This window comes from Drosophila obscura, unplaced genomic scaffold (assembly GCF_018151105.1).
Source record: "Drosophila obscura isolate BZ-5 IFL unplaced genomic scaffold, ASM1815110v1 contig_200, whole genome shotgun sequence".
Lineage (NCBI taxonomy): Eukaryota > Metazoa > Arthropoda > Insecta > Diptera > Drosophilidae > Drosophila > Drosophila obscura.
This window is the reverse complement of record NW_024542791.1, coordinates 2,052,528-2,071,932: the sequence shown is the minus strand read 5'-3', so window position 1 is coordinate 2,071,932 and position 19,405 is coordinate 2,052,528. Positions and strand designations below refer to the sequence as shown.

Sequence of the window (19,405 nt, the reverse complement as noted above, 5' to 3'; positions counted from 1 at the left end):
TTAATTAAGAAACTAAAGTCGGCCAACAACCCGTATGAAAGCCGAAAAGTAAAAGTTGATCCGCGTGTGAATCATCCATCCAGCGATGAAGAATCTTCATTCATTCGCTAAACAAAAGGTTTATTAAAGTAAGTGAAAGATTAATGCGACTCTCCAGGCGGAAATAAACACATAAATTCATATAAAAGATCGTGATAAGGGAATATATATGGTTTTTTTAGAAGGTGTGAAAATATACTTTTTTTTTTATGCCAGCGAATGAAAGGCTTTTCTACATTTTTTTTTGCTATTTAAATGAGTGTTTTGTATATAGCCAATCTATAAAGCGGTATTAAAAGAGTAGCAACAAATTATTTTGGCTGATTCTGATGATAGAAACTAAAGTTTAAGATTTAAGATCTGATCCAATTAAAGTTTTGGGCTGTGAAAGCGATAGGAGCTGGCTTCAAGTCTTTCGTGGAATTTAATATATTGTTTAGACATGCCTTAGGCAATCGATGCGTCAGTGGTATAATGCCCGTCTGAAGTCCTTCATTCCCTGAGGATCCCGCAGGCAGCTCAAATTGTTAAAAAAAAAAACGCTGGACATTCCCTTTGGCTCTTGTTTTCATATAAAACCCTACATTTTTATAAACCGGACATACCAGCCTCAACTTTCGATTCTTTTTATATAAAACCCTATTCCAAACCGGACATGCCAGATTCAACTGGAGTTCTGAGACTTTTTTGTGGGCATTCCAAATTCGATTTGTATGAATCATCTGGTTTTTGATTTATTGGGGATTTTTTGTAGACCCAGAAAGTTGTTTTGCCACCTACTGACGCAGTTTCAGCTGGAATTCCGCAGAAATTCATTAGGGAACAGCCTTTATCTGGAGCACATGCATTGTCGTCACATGTTTGCCGATAAGGTAGCTGCTGTTCTCTCCTCTCCCTTCATGTATATGTATGCCCCCTGAGATACATATTTATGAATGAAGAAAATAACCTCAAGCGATGGTGTAGAATAAACAGCAAAACGAACGTAAATTGAGGATGTGAGTCATCCAGCAGCACCCAGCCAGGGGCAGGCAGCGGCATTTAAGTGAATTATATATAGCGCATCTTTGCCTGGGTAGTGGTCTCTGTCTCAATTTTAATTTGTATCTCAAAGATATCAAACAGCAGCACATACAGATATGCAAAGAGCAACAAACTAGCAAATAAATAAGCAAGCAAACAAACAAACAAACACCAGAGTCGTGACAAAAACAATAGTTGTTTTCTTAATTTGCATTTGGTCTTAGATTCCATTTGCTCTGCACGTATCCCAGTGCACATAGATATATCTTTCCCTCTGCCTGGTTTGCTTGGCATTTCAGTTGTATTGATAAGAAAATTAGTTGCCCAAGCAAATGCCAGGGGAGCGCACTTATCGGCTTTGTCCAGCCCTAGGGCTTAAATTCCCTTGCCAAAATTCTACACAAAATTAATTATAATCAAACTTGTGAGCTTATCGAATGTGCTGAATTATTAATTATTTATTTGTGTCCATCAAAGATATTTCCATGCCTACAGCTTTAAGAGGGAAATTAAGTTGGTTGGACTACATAATTGAATACACATTTGGTAAATTTAATGAAGAGCTAATTAATGTTTAATTAAGGCTGCACTTTGGTGAGTAATTTTAGAAACCATTGGATGGAAATAGTAGTAAAATGCTATGAAATTTTCATTAATATATTCATAAAGGATATATCAGATTTTGATTATGAGTGAATGGTTCTGTTCTCTTATGAGAATGAAAATGTAGAAGTATTATTACAATTTTTTCCACTTAAATTCACCGATGCAATATTCCATCGGTGCAGAATAATCATAAAACATATTTATATACTCGTATTAAAAGTCTTTCCGAGCACCCTCTTCTTTTTTAAAGACCCTCTCCCTGGCTGCCCCTTGATTCGCACCCTTTGTGCAACCGCAAATGCAAGTCAAGTTGAAACGAAAGAAATTTCCATAATTAGCGTTAATTGCTGCTTAGTTGTGCAAATAGAACACAAGCCGAAAGAGAAAGTGCGCGAGGGAGAGGAAAATCTGTGGAGAGTTAATAGGGGCTGGGGCTGAGAGAGGAGTGTGGTTTTGTGCCCCCCCTTTGAGAACAGTTGCAGCGGCAGTTTGTGAGTCATCAAAGGGAAATTGCAAAAAGAGTGCCTGGCAAAAAAAAAAAACAAACAATGTAAGAGAAAAGTGAACAGCTTGCTGTACAAAGGGGCTGTGGGCGGGGGAAAACCTCAAGTGACCGGCATCCCAGTCTCCCATTTCCAGCCCAACTCCCTCCCAGTGCTAGCCGGCCCCCAGCTCTCGACCATTATCCCACCTCTTCCGAGCTCTGTTTGCTAGGGGCAACCACCTCCATTTACTGTGGAAAAGTGAATGGCAACCTGGGCCGACCACTGGATAATTTGTGGCAAGTGCTGCACAGCCACTCCCTCTACACTCCATACCCCCCACTCCACTCACTTCACTTCATTCCATTCCACTGCTCCCAAAAAAAAAGCGGAGCAAACACACACCCAATGAAATGTCAAAGAGGTTGGAGGCGCTCACTCTGCCTCTGCCCCTCAAATTTTCGCACAAAATTTGATCAAAATTGTAGTAAACCAAAAAAGCAAAAAAGCAAACATTTATCAATTGAAATTTGCTCTGACAAATCAAAAAGGCAGAAGGGGGAGTAGATATCGCATAACGATTCGCAGAATTCGCAGTCGACTTTTAATCAGATTGTCTATCATATGACTTCGCAGAGTTGAGAGGCTGCTGGGGTCTCGAAAATGAGAAGGTAAGAGAATCGAAAGACGGTGGCCTCCTCTTGGGGAGGTTGAAAACCATATAACTTATGCACATAAGAAAGTGTTTTGCGGGCTTTAAGATGCATTTATCGAAATTAAAAGTCATATAAAGAGTAAATAAGAAAATATTTACAATTTAATGCCAACTGCAATGTTTGTGCTTTCAATAAACCCTTGAGATTTTCATTAAGCATCACTTGAAATGTTCTTCAGATTTTTCTAGCACAAAAGGGCAAGGAGTAACTCCACCATTTGGAGCCAAAGTAGAGCATCAAAGTTGTCGCTTCGATCGACTTGCCCCAACCCAACCCAATACAACTTCCCAGTCTTTGAGTCGTTGTCTCTTGCTTTTTGGGTGCGGCGTGTGCTTGCTTTTAATTGAATTGAATTGAATTGAGCGTGGCCAGACCCGAGTTCAATTCCACTCCAGCACTGGCTCCAGCTCCACAACTCCACTCCGACAGTCAGACAGAGTCTGTGAAAGACCCGAAAAGACAGTCGACAATATAAGACATTTTGCATGTGACTTTGGGGCGGCGAAGCAAAATGGTTAGGGCGTGGACATGCCAAAGTTGTTGACGTTGTCTTGGATTTTGGCTCTTTGCAGATCTTTCGCTGGCAGTCAACAAGTGCCAAACACTTGAAAGAGTTTTGTCAGTTTGCAGTTTGCTGAATTTCTATGCAAATTTCCATTCCACCAAACCCCAATCCAACAATCCTCCCACTCTGCCTCATTTTGCTATATCAAATTATTTCACTCAAGTGACATCATCATCAGCAGCATCTTCATCTTGGCAAAGTGGACGTAAGGAGCAGAGCTCTGAGCACAGCTTCACCCTGACCTCGTAAAACTTTTGCCGCATTTTCGCACGTGGCCATAAAAAGAGCAAAACGGGGTCTGGTCTGCGGATTTGCGGAGGAGGTGTGGCAACTGCAGGATTTGGTATTCCTTGCCAAGACCAAAAATAATAATAAAAGATGTACTTCCTGCCTTTGGCATGGGGGAGCAAATCCTCCAAAGATTGCATAACTGCAGAAGGAGGAAAAACGAGGCGAAATAAAACTGAAACTTTTATGTCTGACCTTGTTGCACGGTCAGTTGCTTACACAAATATATACACACATACACACACACACAAGCAAATATCCACAATGTTGGGGGTGTTCGCTTAGGAGCTTAATTGAAATTGAAATGGAACTTGTTGTCACTTGCACTTACACTTCACGCCGAAACGGTTCGTATACGTAATCATCTTTGATTGTTGCTTACCTGCAAGGAGAAAAGATTGTAAAGAAGAATTAGTGAACGAATGACTATATATTTGAGGGCTTAAATCATAATTTGCATGGCTAAGACTTATTTGTCTTAAATATTACGCAAATCATAATTTTCATAGCTTAAGATATGTTAAACCATAACTTTCATGGCTCTTACACAACTTAGAGCATCATTTTAATGGCTTGCACACAACATAAAGCTTTTAATGCATCATTGACTGCACTTCGATGATTGCGAACATATTATTAATTCATAAACCTCATTTGGGGATACACGGCTAAATGGATATACAATATACGAGTATTCATATGAAATTCAGACTCTCATTTTTTGTTTTCCGATGGATGGATGGATATTCATATGTTAAACACAAAATGCAAACAATTTCAACAGGAACCAGCACCAGTTCCAACAAATATAATTGAAACACAAAACAAAACAAAAAAAAGCAGAGAGCGAATATGTTGATTGCCATCTGTCGAGTGCTGTATACTCTTCAAGCGGAATGAATTGATTACATATTTGCTCATTTCGCTATGGAAATTCGCATGATACTCGTATTTTTATTTGTTTCAAGAGAATACGAAAAAATTGTACATTATTTTTCTTGAGAAAAAAGGAGAGAGCGGGTGAAGAGTTATTGGAAAGAAAAGAAATCAATTGGATATTTATCTGATACATTTCCATGGAATATATCTCATATTTATTGCAGAGAAAAAGATCGAATTTTACATTTGTTTGAGAAGTTGGCGAAAAAGAAACGTTTTACTGGAAAGAAAATAAAATGAACAATTCATTTCTCCCAGACGGCAGCTCTACAAATTCCAAAGTATCTATGGCAATACACTTTTCATTAAGCAAACCCATGGCATATTCTGTACGTTTCACATTTGGATCGTTACAAAATTCACAATTTAATTAAGCCACAACTGAATTCAATACGAAATTCTTAAATAATAAAAGCAAACATAACGCCGCTCGGTGGTGCTTGGTCAGCAAGGGATAATGCATACACACATATCGTAAATTTCCTGAATATTTCATGGTTATATGAATACATTTTTAAATACCACAAATCAACGCAGTGGCGTCTCATACAGGAGGGGGCTTCACTCACTCAAAATTGCAATTAAAATATTAAAATATTTTACCAACGACTTTGGAGCCTTAAATTGGATTCTTAAAACTTTATATCGTTCCTGTTCTCAATGTTTTTTCAGACTACGCGTCTGTTTAAATTTATATACATATATGTACATATGTGTGTTTGTATGTATATCCATTATATTACATTAAAGGCCGGCCTTTTAGCTTTTGCGGCCAATGGTTTGGGGTTGGACTACCAAATTAATTGCATAATTTAGTTTTTCAGCAATTATGGATGTGTTGCATGTTCCGCATGTGCGGCAAATAATACAAAAATTCCAGGAAATAATTCGGGGAATGAGATTGTGGCTGGGGCCATGGGATTTTGTAGAAGCTCAAAAATCTATGAACCAGATTGAGAAACAGCGAAACATTTTTGTTTTTACCAAATCAGCCGCAAGGCAAAAACGCTCTAACGACAAAATTTTATATGAAAACAAATTTATAAATATTTTGTTGCTGTTCTTTCCAGACAACATATGGATTTGATGTGATGTCGTTGAATGTACATGAACATATATTCATCTATACATATATACATATTATTAGGACAAGCCTCGACACATTTTGTGGCTTCTTTTTTGTTGGCTTTTGTTTTACGAGGCAGCTGGGCGTGGCACAGTTTTTGTGTCTCCATTTATTTAGGGGGGTTTTTTTCGTGGTAAGTGCCAGAGTCATTTGATGCTTTACGACTCCAGACATCAGTACCATATACGAGTATATGTTACAATGAGTCTTATGATTCTCCCAATAAATCCTTTGCCACATGAAATGTTTCTTTTATCTGTATTTATTTTTGTTGTTGTTTTTTTGATTTATGGAAGCTAGCACTTTGTGGCTTCTTTTTTGCACGTTTTTGGTAAGGGGGAACTACAAAAAATTATGATCTCAAATTAATTTAATGCGAGGCACGTGTCATTGGAGCGCAAAGAGAAAATGATGATGACTGTGTTTGAGTTCCATAATTGCAATAATAGAATCAATTGTTTGTAGTAGTATCTTTTAAGATCACAGGAAATTGTGACTATTAAATTTATTAAATGTTTTAATCCACTTTAAAATTATCGCTTACATAAATGTTACGTCGGAAATTAAAAAAAAAAACAATTACAAAATATCTTGGACTATATAAAGTCCACAAAAGATAAAACGTACCCCCCATAATTCCCAGAATTATCCGCCTAATCAATTTCTAATCACGTTTCAATTACAATCAACCTTCAATAGTCAATAAAACCCCTGGACATCATCATTTAGTAGCAACCTTTCACATTGAAAAGCGAAATATAATAAAAGTATACTTGGATATTTATCTTTAAACAAATTGGTTTACTTAGCAAGCATTGCCAGTGAGCTCCATTTGGCTGACCCTGCCAACCCTTTCCCCGGCAGAACAATTGACCTCCGAATTTCAACCACAGCATAGCGCCAGCACCAGCTCAGCAGCAATCCAACCACCCACTGACCCACCAACAGAACAGAGCACATTAACCGCTAAAATCCTCTTTCGACCACAAAAGTCACACACAAATGGCCAACAAACAAAAGAGAGAAAAAGAAAGAAACCAGCGGGGAAAATGAAAAAAATGGTCACCGAAACTGTTGGCAATTTATATGACTGGAATTGGGATTGGAACTCGGACTCGCACCCACAGTCGAAATCGGGCAATCGAATGGCATCCAATCGAACGGAATCGAGCCCTATTGTGGGGGGAGGCCAGAGCAATTACAACAATCATAGCGTGCCCCCCAAACAAGGAGAAATAAAGCGGCACAGGGAAATACAACAAACAATGGCGAAATCAATATAACAGTTGCAGCTACAGATACAAATGCTGGAACAGGAGCAGGCGAGACAGTGCGTTTTATAGGTTTAAGACAGCAAGACGGGCTGAAAGTTGATAAAGTTCAATCGAAACTAAAGTTTTTCGTAGAATAAAGAATATAACAGTCATCTCATATTTAAAAGTAAACTTAAAACGTTTAATGTCCTTTTTCCTAATGACTTTGTGTAATCAACCTTATGGTTATGAAACGCACTGTTCATCTTCTGTGCATACTATAAAATAGTTTAATAAATGAAACCCTCAAAAAACAGTACAAAGAAGAAAAAACAGCAAATAAAAAATGAAGAAACAAAAAAAAGTGGAAACAAAAAATCAAAAAGGACAAAAAATCAGCAGAGTAGCAAACAAGAGCAACAAAAAAAAAGTTTAGGATCAAAAAGGAGAGAAGATAAAAAAAATTGAAGAAGCAGAAGAGAATCACATGAATGGCACTTAACTTGGCCAGAGGGGGCTAGAAGCAGGGAAGGGAGGGCAGGAAGGTGGACAGAAACAGAGACAGACATAAAGATAAAGGGCGAGAGGGAGAGTGAGACAACTGAAGTGGGCCTCGAGGCCAGCAGACGGGGCCAGACTGTGGCGCGAGCGAGATAGCGCTAGCGGGATGGTCATACAAAAAACGTTACAGTTACAATTTTAATGCGCATTGCATGTGTGCCCGTGCCCCCCAGCCACCACCCAGTGCTCCACTCTCCTATGCCCCTCCAGCACCACCACCACCACATCCCTTGTCTAAAAGTAAGTTTCTGTTGTTTGATGCCAATTTTTTGCATTTGCTTTTTCCTCACCCCTTTCCCCATCTTTCGTTTCGTTCTGATACCCTTTCAGAGAGAATATTACGATTTAGACGATTGCAACGCAGAAGAGAATAGCCATGTTCCTCAGTGAACATATTGAAGATATTTGGCTATTAAATTCAACAGAGTTTGTCTCAGTATGAGTCGAAACTCTCAACATCGAGCATAGTCGAGGCTTTTTAAGGAACCATTGGTAAAAAAAAGCTATCAGAACATTGGAAATATCTACTGTATGCATATTTATATATCAGTTGTCTAGCTCATGTAAATATTACCAAAACTAGATTCCCATATCGTATAGCTGTCAGAGGAACAAAGCCTGTCAAAGCCTGTCTTTAGGCTTCACTGTTTCTAAAACTATAGCAACCCAATTCAACAACTTTTTATTTTTAATAGTCCAGATTCATTTGTAGATCAGATTGAGATCATATATCCATGGCAAAAAATGGAACGCAAGGGTACCTAAGCCCTCGACTCTAATCTTCCCTTTATGTACGTTTTGGTTCTTTTTTTCGGGTGCTCTCTCTCCGGTTAGTAGTGTCTCTCTCTCTCTCTCTCTGTCTCTCTCTCTCTCTCTTTGTCCTGTTGGCTGCATTTCTCGGTTGTTGAACCCACTCTCTCGCCAGAAGCTTTTGGAGTCCATAAGTGGCCCTGGCCAACAACACCAGCAACAAAAGGCAATACAAATCAAATGAAAGCTGCTCCGCTGCTGTCGCTGGTGCTGCTGCAAATTTTTTTCATTAGAGCAAAAGAAAAATGCGACGAAATAAATAAAAATGCATACAAAATACATACACATTAAATTCAAAGGGCAGGCAATCGTGAAAAGTACACTCAACACAAGTAAAAAACTTTCTAAAAGTCAAAAATATTTTACCTAAAAATTCTAATTAATATCTTTCTTTCTTTCTACATCGTTCGATCTGGGTCAGACTTAATGAGCCTATAAAGAACACCCAAGTCACAATCTTTTTGACTTTTTCTGTATTTCAAAATTCAGGCTTCTTTTATGTTTCTCTCAGTGCAAGCAACCGCTAAGGACTCCCCCAATTTTTTGTAATTTATATACTGCTCTGTTTTAATGCTGTCAACCGATATTGTTCGATAGATATATATTTTGTATCTTTTATAGCCTGCGACGACGGGGAACGCCTCTTGCTGGATATAAAGTGCCGCCCCATCAACGCCCTCAACCGCATGGCAATGACGGCAACAACTCATTAAAAAGCAATTAAAAGAGTTTTTGTCGTTGTTTTATATTATTGCCGGTGCCACTGCTACTGCTGTTACTGCTGTTACTGCTGCTGCTCTGCTGTTGGTGTCATCTACGTGCGACAGGGGGCGTCTGAGGAGACACTCAATAGCCGCTGGCTATTCGCAAGGTCAACACGCACAGCAGTAAATATATGTATGTATGTATATATATAAAAATACGTATACCCGTATACCCGATGTATTGTCTGGCGTGTGTCTGGCCCCGGTATAGGCCCAGGAGGAGGCGGCGCAGAGACAGAGGCCTGTGGCAAACAAAAACATATTACGCATACGCCACGAAGGACGCGCCAGGCGAACAAACAAGAAGGCGAACCCAGAACAAGCCACAGAACAAGGACAAGGTAAGATGTACAGGACAGGACCAGTGACAGGGAAGAGGAGGCGGACACTGAGGGAAGACAGGAAGAGATACAGAAATGAACAAAGATAAAGGGAAAGATAAAGGATATATGTATGCATATATGTACCTACTTGTATATATAAATTATGCTTCCAAGAGGATAGAAAACATGGATAATTATACATAGATACATAGACACAATGATGAACTTCTGAATTTGAAAACAGAATCCAGCTAATTTGTGAAATATGGAGCCAAAGGTTCACTAATCCCAAGCAAAACCTAAATATGTAAATCTGTAAATCTGTATTTATTTGAATTGAAGTCCCCAAACTTGAACTCTCTTCAATCTGTTCTAACCAAATATATATGCCAAAATATGGCCAATATACGCATCACCCAAATAAAGCCCCACTCATAAATTCATTCCCCACCTACCCTTTTTTATTTAAAAATTTCTAAGCCCAGACAAAAAATGCTAACCAAAACGCGCGTAAAAAACTCGCCGTCTACTACTGTATATCTGTTTGCATTTTTGTTGTTGTTTTTTTCTTGTTTGAGGCTAACGTAACGTAGACAGAAATGGCCAAAACGTGTTGACAGTTTTCTTGTTGTGGCTGTTCCTGGTCTTCTTCTTGGCTCTGATTCGAGTTCGAGCTTGCGGCAGCCAGGAGCGGAACACGAACAAGCATTGCCTTAAGCATGTCCTTGAGCTGGAGAATTTATTGCCGCTTTAAGTTATTTTGTCATTTTGCATTATTCCGTTTAGTTTTCTTCCTTCCTTTTCCACCAGCATCCCCAGTGCCACTTCCTTATTTCGTTATAGTAGAGGGGCAGGACATCCTGCCACGCCCTGATTTCAGTACGAAATTGCGCAATGTATTAAGAAAACATTTTCGAGCAATTTAAAGGCAATTTTTCCCACTCTCTTTGGCACTGGATGAAATTTATGCGAAATTGTTTTCCCTCTTTTTTTTTCATTTTATTTATTTTACTTCGATGGGAGATGGCATTTATTTGTGGTGCCACCCAGTGATTATTTGGACAATATTGCGGCTTAAGTGTGGCTTACACAATGCCTGATATATGGCAGACCCCAAGGTAGCTACGAGTATATCTTCCAGAGAGATTTTTCGAAACGAAATGGAATTCGTGTCAATAAATTGTATGTTAATAGACTTCGCTTTCAGTTGGGGAGGGGGGACTATGCAAATGTCACAGTTCCGAATTCAATTATTCAGCTTTAAGAATTTAATTAGAAGAAAGAGATATAAAGAAATCAGTGAAGATTATCTTCTAAAGAAAGAGAATCACAGCAAAGCTGCACCCGAACAAAGCTTTATTAAATAACAAACACCATTTGATACAATCTTTTTAGTTAAGGTATTTTGTATGTGTGTGCTGTTTTTTTTGCATGTTTGCTGATATATTTATGGGGCACCAACAAAGTTCACGGTCACGGCTATTTTACCGCTAGTTTTGCCAAAAAATAATACAACGGTATGAGGTGTAGGTATGTACATAAATTGTACGTTTGTTTGAGTATACTATAGCATCTACGAGTATGTGCAGTCGTCCTATTATTCTATAGAATTCGCACGAAGCAAATCAAATCAAGTGAAATTCTCATTTGTCACGCAAACAATGTTCTTGTTGTTCTTTGGATACCCAGTACCCTTAGAATGTAAGGGTAGATTGTATATCTGAAGTGACATACATATATGAACCAGTTAATAGTCCCCTTAAAAATTGTGATCGGTAGTCAAAGACAACTTAGAAGAGCGACAGGAATAAAAATGGTAAGAGAAAATTTAAGGGGGTGTCAATGTATAAAACTCTGTGATATTCACAATTTTCAAAGATATTTGGCTCACATTTGGTTGAACTTAATGAATAAATGTTAACTTAATGTGACCTGTGCCTTTTGCTTTAATAGTTTTATTTTTATTGCAGTTACACTAGAAATTTTTTCCACTCAGTATGGGTACTAACGAGTAATGGGTATCCTAAAATCGAAATAGTATGTGCACTCATGCCAAACGTATTTGTTCTTGTTTTGATTTGCTTTGCAGTGCTCTCGGGCGCAGAGATTTTGCGCTTGAATATCGAAGCAAACAGGAGGCGGGGCGGGAAAATCAATTACGTGTACGCGTCGCAAACGGAAGTGGCAGACGACACCACCAACAACAAAAACAACAAGAACAGAGCTACCAGAGTGGCAATGTTGTTGCCGTTGCCGTTGCCACTTTAAGCCGGAAATGTGCGACAACCACAAAAGCTCGACGGGATTAGGCAGCGGACCAACTCGAGGGTCAAACTCTGGCTTGCTCTCTCCTGCTTTCTCTCTGTGTGTGTGTGTGTGTGTGTGTGTGGTGAATCTCTCTCCTGACCACGTGCCTGACATTTCAATTAAATTGCCAAAAAATATCTATCTATATGCTGGTAGATTTATATAAACGGTCATGGAATACCCAACACACACAGGAAGAACTTTAAGCCCCGAAAAATGCAAACGAATAAATTTCACTTCTTTGGCAAATGCCAACAAAAAAAGCCAAAAAAAAATTTGTGGAAAAAATGTTATTTGTATGCACATGTAGAAGGAAAATCGGGAAACAACTTCCGTTTGATGAGAGTTGCATAAAAATGCGGATAAAAATGGATAAATATTATTTTTTGGGGCAGTGCGAGGACGAAGGCTTAATGCTATCGACGACCAATTGCAGGCCATAAAGTGAGGATATTTGATCTTTAAAATAATGTATGAGCAGGTGTATCTGTTTGGGTGGGTGGGTGTAGGTTTCTGAGTGCTCGCAGGTGCTTAAACTTTAGATTATTCCACAGTATTTATTCTATAGATTTTTAGACTGTAACAATTTCCATGGCAAGGGCATACCCAGTGGGAGAATGGTTAGCAGCATTGATTCAGTAAGAAGTCAAAGTTTCTTACTTATTAATTTACTAAAAATCTGCATCTTTTGACTCTCTTGTTACATTCTTTTTTACGTCTAAAACTTTAAATGACTCAGAAAAACGTGATTTTCCAGCTGTAACTGATTCAGTTACTCAACAACGTAATAAAGGGTCCATTAACTGAACCTTAAACTGCCGATGAATGACTTATTCTCACACACAAGTATTAGATAATCAACAGCTTTTAAGTGACATAACACTGAGCAACTTCAGATGACTCATAAGCTCTACACCTGTAGGTAACGAGAGGGTTATTCAGCGTAAGATGCGCTACTCGAAGGGCGTCAGAGAGAGGGCAACAAAAATGATGCACAAAATTGTTAAGTCTGCAGCTATAAAAGAGGACTAGGGAAGAATCCTTAAACTTTGGACGCCTCAGGGATTCTTGGCTGCAGCAAATTGAATTACCCTCAAACTTTAGTTGCCTGATTAAGTGACCCTTAAACTGAAGACGCTTGATGGAAGCTCAAACTGTGTTCTAACTGAAACTTTAAGCGATTTGATGATACTATAAATCCAAGTGCTAGTCTGGAGTTGCAGAATTTTTAGCGAGTCTTTTAACTGAAGGAATATAATGACCTTTCTTTATAATTTCATTTAATTTTAGTCCTTCTACTCTACTAAGATGATTGAGGCTCAAATTCTATCAGTAAAACTGCAACACTACGGAAGGGAATACCTTTAAGAATCTCAGCTAGCTCCCATTATGACATTAAGTCCTTCCCTACTCCTGATGGGGATATGGATATCCCATTAGGACTCACAAACTGTGCAACCCAAAGAGTTTCAAACTGTGCAAATTGCAATTAGTGCCTCGCTGATAGTGTGAGACATTGACTGACTGACGGACTGACTGACTGAGTGCCTCGTGCCCAAATGATATAATTACGTTTCAATTAGTGCAGCAATGGCACAGAGGCTGGGCACATGTAACAGACCTTGCCACATGCCACATGCCGCAAAACTTGCAACAAATTATATTAAATGAGGAAAGCAAATGCAGGCGAGCGGAAGTGGAAGTAGGTGGGAGGGGAAAAATACCAGCCAGAGTTTTATGGGTGGAGAGTGTAAGACCATTAAGTGAATGATAAACTGACATTGATAGTGGAGGAGCAACTTGAAGCCTCTGGACTCAAAACTGTGTGTGTGTGTGTGTGGAAATTCATGTCGCTGGAATCTACAAACAAATGTTCTACCAGATAGGAAAATTAATTTCCAAAAGAGAGAGCACCCAACGAAAGGGAAGGCAGCCCAGCCAGTACTTCCACATCTTTGTTCTCCGATATTCGAGTGAGTGAAGGCACAGACAAGGCAGCACAAAGGCTGTTCAGACTTCTGCAGATTCCCAATTTGGTCTGGTTTAGTCGTGTCCTAGCAAATTTAGATGCTTCTAATTCAGAAAGTGGATTTTTATGTACATCAAGGCAACCCTCACTGCACCGAAAACCTGGAACTTTACTGCTGACAAATGTGGGTCAATTGTCCGATTGGACCCAGCGCTGACAGCCAGAGTTCATCCATCCACTCGTCAAAAGGAAAACTAAAGTTAAAATATGATTTTGGTTTGGGGGAAATATATTTACTTTTCGCTGTCAGTCCCACAAAATGTGCTGCCACAATTTATGCCGCCTCACGATGCTCAATCCCCACAGAGCAACTCCCCCAACTCACCAACTCACCAACCACAGCGCAAGAGCAATTTGTCATTTAGAGTTCTGACAGCATCGTCTCTGTTGTCATTAGCATCGAAGGCTGAAGTGCGAGAGAGATCCACAAAAATGTTACCCATTCGTGGCATAATGTTCTCCACTTCAAAGTGAGGCATAAAACTCAACCGTCGACAAACGAAACTTGAGTCAAGTTGAGCAAACTATCAAAGGGGGAAAAAAATCATCCGAGAGACGAAACGCAACGCGGACAAAGAAGTTAAGAAAGAATACGAATTTTTTGTGATTTTGGCTAACCTTCGAATTTGGCATAAAACTCAACGAACTTTAGAGACGTGAGAGGGGGTAGGAGGGTGGTTACTTCTACTGTTGGTGCTCCACTGAATATGCAAATGCAATGCGAGAAGAGAGCAACAACAATAAAATCGAGTAATGCGAGGAAGCCAATAAATCTGTGCCGCCAAAGCGGCTCGTAAAAATGGACAATTTTATGCTGAAACGGGTACGGGGGCTGGGTGTAGGAAGAGGAGTGATAGAGAGAGCAGGGATACCTAGAGAGGGTTCTGCAGAGCAGCTGCCACTGGGAGAGCTCCGTCTAGATACTTCTTACCTGTCGCCCGACTGACTGCTTACAGTTTGACATTCACAGCGAAAAGACATTTTATGCACTTTTCTTTTTATGACCCACAGGAATGTACAGAGAAAGACGACAGGGGGGGGGGTACTCTTTTTTACAGTTAAGAGCTTGTAATATGACATCAGAGTGGCAGTAGCAGAACAGAACACAAGAGAACCAGGACCCTGAACACGAACCCGGACCCGGGCACGGAACACTGACAATCCTGACAATGTCCTGAACTGGAATGGAAATGTTTGTTTATGCCTCACTGAACAATTGTACGGGCTTTTGGATGGGCCAGAGTAGAAAAACGTTTTATGTGCGAATAATAAGTAACAATCATTTGTGGTCTTTCCATCAGGCCAGAGCAGCGCAGAGCAGAGCTGAGCAGAGCTGAGCAGAGCAAACGGAGCCATGTTGACTCTGGCCCATTGTTGGAGTACCTATCCCTGCCATGCCATTCATTCTTTGATTTTGTATTACTTTGTGACACAGTTTCTCTGCCTCCGCTCCTCGGTGCCCGTCCCTTTTAGCAGGTGCCTCTTGGGCACGATCTCAAATTACTTTCCGAGAGGACATTCACATATTGTTTTTCGTCTTTTTGTTGCTGGGTCAAACAACTTTTGTACAGTAAAACAACAAAAACAACAACAACAAAACACAAAACTTCCGCTCAATTAAAGAAAACAAAAACCAAAAACGAATTTTATTTGAGAGCTCGTAAAATTGTTCCAGCTTCTTTTTGCTTCTTCTGCTTCTGCTGCTGGACATCTGTTAAGCATTTACTGGCTTGGCTTGGCTTGGGAGGCCAGGCATCAAAAGTTCAAAAGTGCAAAGTTCAGATGCCCCATAACCTATGAGACAGCATCCCCTTCCCTTCCAATCCGTCGTAATCAGTCTTAATAAGTTGAGGGCGTTCAATGTGCGGGCTCTGGGTTAATTAAAAATTATTACCAAAGAGATTAACCGAAATAACAGAGCAAGAATAATGAAAAAAAAGAGAGGGTGGGATAAACACACACACACACATACACATAGCTACACACACCCTCTCACTCCTTCTTTGGGCCCCTTCCGCCATCTTTGTTGTTTATTTTCATTGATTACGATCTATTGGAAAGTGTTGATGTAACGCTTAGATTACCTCTCACTCACCATCCCTCCTTCTCTCCATCACACCATCTCTCTCACACTTTTTCTTGAGTTTTTCCCCACTTTTCTCTGGAGTTCATTGACTTCAAGGCCTTTATGGCAAACTTATTTATGCGTGCCATAATGGAGGCACACTTTCTTATAAAATATTCACCCCCCCATATTTATTGGCAAAATCAGTTCTTGAACTCAAATGTGCTCCGAACTGACGAAGAGGAAGATGCACTGAGCGGAATAAGTAGAGGGAGGAGGAGGTGAGTGAGTGAGTGGAGGAACAAGCTCTCGTTAGGGTCTGTTATTCAGCCTGAATGACACACTCTGGCATAAGGGCGAGTGGGCTCGGCTCGAAGAATGTGACAAGGCTAAGGATAGCAGCAGAGTGTCGGGAGCAACTAGCTCCCACTTACGTATATTCCATTGCAGCTCAATTTCTAAGGCTTTCAATTGAAAGTGGTACAGTTGTGTGCAGTCCTGAATAGAGTTATTCAACGAAAGGTGTCAAGAACTTGCAATGGGGGCCAGCAATTGACAGAAGGGTCGACCAATGTTGGAAACAAATCGATCAATCAGAGATTATGTTTGATATACAAAATATATATTAAGCTTAAAGCTAAGGCAAAGCTTTCAATCTGTTAACAAAATATAAATATTCTGTGGAAAGTATTTGAATATAAACAAAGAAAAGAATTATTTTTTAGTTAATTAGTATAAATCAATTTTTAGTATTAAGTTTATTGAATTTTTAAAGTTATCTACCGCAGAATATTGAATATGTAAATTATGCATCTTAATCTGCACTTTAAATTAAGATTTTCTTTGTATTATTCCAGTTCTGCTTTCAAACCCTCCTAAATTACTTTAACACATTCTTTAATATTTCTCCACTTCCATCCTTTTGCTGCCAGATCTTCCAGCACGAACTTCCTTTAGCAGCGGCCTTCTTCCACGTGCCCCCTTATCAGCCTTATCAGCCTTTCATTCCATTCATTTCAATTTTTATATTTTCTGTTACTGATTCTTATATTTTCCTTTTTGTTCTGCTGACCGAATGAACGTACAGATTCTTGGTTGGGGGGCATATATAAAATAATAGGAATTATGTTGATTAGAGTTAGGAAGGAAGGGACTCGCCTCGCTCGTACTCCAGCAATCAACACCATGTGAGGGTGATGGTGAGGGTGTGCAAACCTTCCTTCCCTGCTCTTCTACACTATCAAGCAGAACATATATTTTTTGCACCAACCTATAGAGTAAATGCGGGAGTGGTGTGTGGTTAGTTATGGTTAGGTGGTGGGCTGGGGGGTAAGCAAGAGCATGCTCAGCATTCTTATAATTATAACATGCTCAGCATCCATATCAATATACTAAAGTTGATGTCGACCCGGGCGCAAATTCCATTAGAACAACGGGAAAGAGGAAGCGAAGAGCGAGGAAAGGGAATGGGCGTAGAGTAGTGAGATGCCATGGCATCGCTGTGCTCTAAGACTAAGGCCCAGCACGCACTCAGGGCCCATTTCCTCTGCAAGTTTATTCGATTAACAACAATCAGGGCAAACCAGACCAGAGTCGAGCTAAATTGAGTGGAGTGGTGGCTAAGGAGATGAAAGAGGAGTGGGACCAAGGCAAAGGCATTTGCCAAATGAGCAAAGGAAGCAGGAGACCGGAGAGACCTACCAGATGGATCAGGGGGTGGGGGTGGCGCGGCAGTCGGAAAGTGTGACCTGATGTCGAGGTAGAAAAGCCATTTACACTTCCTCGTAATTGTAAATTATGTGCAACTTGGCGGAGGAAGTACTAGTGCTCTAAGCTGCGTCCCCGTTTGAGGTCCCTCGATGATGACATCCAACTAGTTGACAGGAGTCAGCATAGGGCGCCAGGGCGTTGGGGGGAAGCTGTTCCACAGGCAAATTCAATTAGCACATAGACAGCCCACACACACACACACACCCACACTCATACACGTGTGTATCGTATCGTCTGCATTTTAGTGTAAGTTGGTGAATTAAATTAGTAGATGTTCAAGAAATAATATTCCCCGACAAAAAGATACGCCGATAAAAAGTATTCATTTGCTGGCGCTATAATATTTCAAAATTTGCTTCTCAATCAATGGAGGGCCTTTGTTATCGTCTGCTCCGGCAGCATCCGTACCACAATTAAGGTTAATGACATTGATAAATTGAAAATGCTGGTTATTGGGGTTTCTGGGTTGCGCCAAAATTGATCAAATTCAATTATATATTTTGCCAATACTCTCTAGCTTTCTCAACAACCCCCCACCCCGAGCTGGCAAATGAGTGAATGACACATTTTTGGTCTCGCGCTGTCTCTCGCTGTATCTCGGAATTGGATGGCCAGTCTTGACCGAATGGTCAGTTAGTCGGTGGTTTCTGGGCTTGGCCAAAGGCACGTTCCAGTTGGACAGGCTTCTGTGGTCACTTTTCGTTTCGGCCAAGTGTGAGTGGGTGGGCGTGTTGACAGTATCTTGCTAATGCCAAACACACAAATGCGAATTGCTTTTGGTTTCGATAAGCTTTGAATATAGGGTGTTACAAGGGCACCCCCTTTGAGGGCTACTGGTGGGAGGAATACTGGGGAATATTTCAAAAAATTAATTAACCTTATGGAAATATTATTAGCCATAATCTAACTTAATATAAAATAAGCTCAAATTGAATATATTTCAGCTTAAATTATATTTTTTTTTATGGCCTATTCTAATGAAATATTCGTAATGAATTCTCAGAATGGGATTCTAATCGGGGCTAGAAAATACAACAGAAAAGCCGCTGTACCCCTGTGACATTGCTTATAATTATAATTTGCCTCTGAGAATTTTAATTAATCAAATTTAGTTTGAAGTACAACAAATTTCGGAAATATTCCTGGAAAAAACAAATTTAATTGCTTGTCGTCAAGCACAAACCCAAACCCAAAATTGTCACCCTGTAATGGTATTTTGCTCATTCCAATATCTTTTCTCATACTCTCCAATTGAATAACGAAACCCCTGCTCATATGCAAATCTCATGAGATGGGCGTACATTGGCCATACATACATAAGTATATACTATACGCATTGCTAACCCAGCGGGAACTGGTACTTAAGCCGAAGCTGGAACTGGAACTGGATGCCATATCTATTAATACTCGAACGGGAATGGGCACGAGTACTCTACTCTCTACTCTACTGTAGTTGCTGTTGTGCTGCTCGCACTTTTGCTGTTATGAAATTACAAATACGAGTAGTACACAGAGTACATTCGGATTGAGCTTTGCAAAAGTAGCAGAAAAAATAAACAAATAAATGAATAAGAATCCAACGAGCGATTTCAAGCTAATTTGTTGCTTGATGATATTAAATGACTAGCTTTTGAGGGGGAGTAGGGGATGGGATACACGGATATACACAGAGAGTAGAGTGGGGGGTAGAAATGTGTATTCCGGAGAGATAAATCAAATGCAAAGTTTACTTGTTGACT

At 39.8% G+C, this 19,405-nt stretch overlaps 1 protein-coding gene and 1 long non-coding RNA gene across 3 annotated transcripts in view; one reads left to right on the top strand and one right to left on the bottom strand.

Moving 5' to 3' along the window:
• Window positions 1–19,405, bottom strand: part of LOC111075289 (fibronectin type-III domain-containing protein 3A) — a 140,791-nt gene that overhangs the window by 27,592 nt on the left and 93,794 nt on the right. The window lies entirely within an intron of this gene.
• Window positions 1,391–9,934, top strand: LOC111077776. 2 transcript variants are annotated; one of them, XR_002608192.2, is made up of 3 exons: window positions 1,391–1,656; window positions 9,030–9,309; window positions 9,384–9,934. It is a non-coding gene; the product is annotated as an uncharacterized LOC111077776 (long non-coding RNA). The 2 variants fall into 2 exon arrangements; XR_002608193.2 differs by having other exon boundaries at window positions 1,392–1,656; window positions 9,030–9,305.